The sequence below is a fragment of the Euphorbia lathyris genome, chromosome 8 (genome assembly GCF_963576675.1).
Source record: "Euphorbia lathyris chromosome 8, ddEupLath1.1, whole genome shotgun sequence".
Taxonomy (NCBI): Eukaryota; Viridiplantae; Streptophyta; class Magnoliopsida; order Malpighiales; family Euphorbiaceae; genus Euphorbia; species Euphorbia lathyris.
In genome coordinates, this window is record NC_088917.1 from 46,155,658 (window position 1) to 46,160,519 (window position 4,862).

The 4,862-nt window shown below is 34.4% G+C and overlaps 1 non-coding gene across 1 annotated transcript; it reads left to right on the forward strand.

Annotated features, from left to right (window-relative positions):
• Window positions 1-4,030: 4,030 nt before the first annotated feature.
• LOC136204919 (small nucleolar RNA R71) lies at window positions 4,031-4,137 on the forward strand. The gene has a single exon (XR_010675731.1). It is a non-coding gene; the product is annotated as a small nucleolar RNA R71 (small nucleolar RNA).
• Window positions 4,138-4,862: the final 725 nt, after the last annotated feature.

Here is a 4,862-nt window from a genome sequence, read left to right on the forward strand (position 1 = left end):
AAGAACTTAATGGGTCACATATAAGACTTGGAACCAAAAAGAGGAATGGATTTTAATTAATTAATGGAAGCCCAACTAAGTCCACTAAGGCCCAAATGAAGGATGGGGGCGAATTTGATGTGTATTAGACACATGGGGAATTAATTTAATTTTGACAATTTTAATTAGATTATAATTGTAGATTAAATAAATAATGGGATAATTTAATTAGAAGGTTTATTGCGATTAAATTACTTCTAATTATTATCCTATTAAATAAGTTAATATTATCTTATAATTAATATTTGGATATAATTATAGATAATAATAAATAAGAGTTTTATTCCGGATATAACTCTTAATTAATAACCTAATTCTATCTAACTAGGGTTTAGATATAAGAGGTTATAAATACCCCTCCTAATGCTAATTTCGGCCTAGCCACTCCTATCCCGAAGAGATAGAATTTCGACCCCTACCGTAGAGGACGGAAATTCCACTGCTTTCTTCCATTCGATTAATTTCATCTCTTTCTCTTTATCCTTGATCTTGTGTTGATTTATTAGAGGCAATCTATTTTGGTTGCTATTCATCAGTTGAGATTCTAACTTGTTTGATCTTGTCTTTTGGTTTGTGCTGGTGAACTCGGAACTAGAGTTGAGGGCACTTCGCTAACAACAGTAGATAGTTCTTCTAAAAGGTATTTCCTTCTATCCTTCTTTGTATGAAATAACGATTAACGGATCTTGGGAAAAAGAAATAGGTTAAAAATTTTATATTTCCGCTGCCAAACGTTTGCCTATTTTCCTTCAATTTTCATCTTCAAGTCTTGATAGATGATCGGTGACAAGGTTTTTGACTCCCTTTTTATCTTTTATTTCAATGTCAAACTCTTGCAATAATAAAAACCCATTTAATAAGATGTGGTTTTGCATCTTTCTTAGCAAACAAATACCTTAAAGTTGCATGGTCAGTGTAAATGATGACTTTAGACCCTAACAAGTACGATCTAAACTTATCACATGCAAAAACTACCGCTAGCATTTCTTTTTCGGTTGTTGTATAATTTAATTGTGTACCGGATAAAGTGTGACTTGCATAATATATGACATGAAGTTTCTTATCTTTACTTTGACCTAGTACACATCCTACGGCTAAGTCACTTGCATCGCACATAATTTCGAAAGGTAAATCCCAATCGGGTTTAGCAATTATGGGTGCACTGACTAAAGCGATTTTCAACGTACTAAAGGCTTGTAAACAATCCTCGTTAAAATCAAAAGTACAATCTTTCATAAGCAAATTAGTAAGTGGTTTGACAATTACGGAAAAGTTCTTTATAAACCTTCTGTAAAAACCTGTGTGTCCTAAAAATGATCTTACTCCCTTAACCGTGGTTGGTGGGGGTAAATTTTCTATTACATAAGCTTTCGCTCTATCCACTTCTAATCCTTTTTCAGAAATTTTATGTCCTAAAACTATTCCTTCGTCTACCATGAAGTGATATTTTTCCCAATTAAGTACTAGGTTCGTTTCTTCACATCTAGACAATACTTTATCTAAGTTTTGTAAACATGCATCGAAAGAATCTCCATAAACCGAAAAATCATCCATGAATACTTCCATGATATCTTCAATGAAATCATTAAAAATTGCAGTCATACAATGTTGAAACGTTGCGGGTGCATTACATAGACCAAAAGGCATTCTTCTATAAGCAAAAGTTCCATAGGGACATGTGAAGGTTGTTTTGTCTTGGTCATCCGGGTAAATGTAAATTTGAAAGAATCCGGAATAACCATCTAGGAAACAATAAAATGCATGACTGACTATCCTTTCGATCATTTGATCAATGAAAGGAAGAGGAAAATGATCTTTCCTGGTTGACTTGTTTAGGTTCCTATAATCTATACAAACCCTCCAACATGTGGTGGTTCGCGTAGGTATTAACTCACCTTCTTCATTTCTCACTACAGCCATACCTCCCTTCTTTGGTACACAACGGATCAGACTAACCCATTCACTATCTCAAATCGGATAAATGATTCCATTATCCAAAAGTTTTGTGATTTCGTTTTTAACGACTTCTTTCATGTTCGGATTAAGGCATCTTTGCCTATCCGCTTTAGGGGGTTTACCTTCTTCTAAATGAATCCTATGCATTACAATGCTGGGATTAATTCCCTTAAGGTCTGAAATTTGCCAACCTATACTTTCTATCCTATTTCTAACAACTTCTTTTAAACTTTCCTCTTGTTTTTTAGTCAATTTGTTAGAGATAATAATAGGTAGAGTATCGCTTTCACCTAGAAAAGCGTATCTCAAATGGCTGGGTAACTCTTTTAGTTCTAACTTAGGGGTTTTAACACTGAAGGCGGAATTGGTCCATCTTCTCGAATCAAAGGCTCTGGAGCCTTATCTTCCATTTCTTCTTCAACTATTGGTTCTATTATATTTTCCTCTTTAATAACATCGTTAACACATTCGTCAACCAAATCAAGTTTCATACAAACGAATTCTTCCATAGGGTATTTCATGGCTTTATTCATATTAAACTCAATATTGTCTTCTCTTATTCTCAAAATTACTTTCCCTTCCGATACATCGACTAATGCACGTCCCGTATTCATAAACGGTCTACCAAAAATTAATGGACAATTAACGTCATATGCAAAGTCAAGTATAACAAAGTCGGTAGGAAAAATGAACTTATCGACTTTTACTAAAACATCTTCAATTATTCCATATGGTTTCTTAGTGGTTTTATCCGCTAATTGCAAAACCATATTAGTGCGTTTAATGTCTTCTTCTAAACCTAACTTTTTGAATATAGGCAATGGCATTAAGTTAATGCTCGCACTTAAGTCGCAAAGACAACTTGGGAATTCAATATCTCCCAATTTACACGGGATGGTAAAACATCCAGGGTCTTTTTGAACTACAATCTTCGATTAAAACTATGGATGAAATTCCTTCCCAACTTATTTTCTTAGAAATTAAATCCTTTAAAATCTTACCGTAGTTAGGAATTTGGGTTATTGCATTCATAAATGTCAAATTAATATGTAAATTTTTAAGTTTGTCTAAAAACGTCAAAAGTTGTTTGTCATAGTCCTTGTTTCGGACTTTATGTGGAAAAGGGGATTTTGGTGAAAATGTTCTTGCATTAGCATCATTGGGCAAACTCTTCGAATTTGCATTCACTTCTGTGGACTTTGTTGTCAAATCATTTCCCTGCAAAATGTTAGTAGTATTTCCGGGCATTTCCGGACCTAAATAATATTTTCTCGATCTAAGAGTTATAGCCTTAACCTGCTCTTTAGGATTTTTTTCTGTATGGCTGGGAAGACTACCCTCTTTTCGGGATGGAATTGACTTAGCAATTTGTCCAATTTGTACTTCTAAATTATGGATACTAGACTAATGGTTCTTAATCAATGGATCAAACTTGTTCTCAATACATTAAAAACCTTCATCGTGGTTGTTAATTTTACCACTGATAGCATCTATAAATTTATCAATTTTAGAAGATAATGTGCCAATAGTATCCCTTGATTGATTTTGGTAATTATTAGTTCTACCTTGATTGGCACCAGTATTGTTATTCTCTTTCCAACTAAAGTTAGGGTTGTTCCTCCATCGGGGATTGTAGGTATTCGAATAAGGGTTATTGATTTGATTTTGTCCTTGGTCAAAATTTACCTGTTCTACCTCATCCGCACCACTATAATCCATATCAACTTGGATGGGGCTTCCATTAATGTCACACGGTGTCATAAACTTGTCAATTTTGTGCGAAAGCGCAGAAAATTGGGCTTGTAACATCGCGATAGGGTCAAGATTAACTATACCTTTAATAGGTGACGAAGTAACTGGTGTATGTGCACGTTCGGCAGGCCATATGCTACTGTTAATTGCCATTTCCTCTAAAAGTTCTTTCGCTTCAGCAGATGTCTTCTTCATAAATAACTCTCCCGACATAGCATCTAATGAACCTTTGGATGTGGGATTTATTCCATTATAGAAAGTTTGCATTAAAATTTCATCGAGCAAATGATGATGTGGGCATAAACGTTGAAGTTCTTTGAAACGTTCCCATGCTTCATATAGGGTTTCATTTTCATGTTGTGTGAATGATGTCAGTTCTTTTATAATTTTCATTGTTTTGGCTAGGGGAAAATATTTGGATAAAAATGCTTGGGCTAATTGGTTCCAAGATTGGAATGTTCCGGTCGGCATAGAATTCAACCAAACTTTAGCCCTGTCCTTCAAAGTGAAAGGAAATAGGCGAAGTTTGACTGCTTCGGTAGAAACGTCCGTAATTTTAAAAGTATCACAAATTTCAAGAAAATTGGTCAAATGGGCATTATGGTTTTCGTTAGGTAGTCCATAAAACGTCACACTATTTTGTAACATGTTAAGCAAGGCTGGTTTGATTTCAAATTGGTGTGCATTTATCTGGGGTCTAACTATACTATCGCAACACCTTTAACTCCTGGTGTAGCATAATCCATAAGTATAGGGGGATCTGCCATTTTCACGGGTTGTGGTTCTTGATTCTGTGTCTCTTTGTTCTTTTTCTTTTTATTTCTATTTCTCTTAATCGTTCTTTCAATTTCTGGATCGAGTGATTCCGGTTGAATGCCCGAACTTCTAGTACTGCGCATGTACTGAAATTACACACACGAACTGAAATTACCTTAAAAAACCGAAAAATAAAATTGTTATTAAAATTAATAAACAATATGTAAATAATAATATAAGTATATGTAAACCTAGATTCGGAATAAAATACGAAAAATTTATTTTTTATAAAAAAATTTGGCGTTCCCCGGCAACGGCGCCAAAAACTTGTTGAGCGATTTCCGCAAGTGCACGGCTTT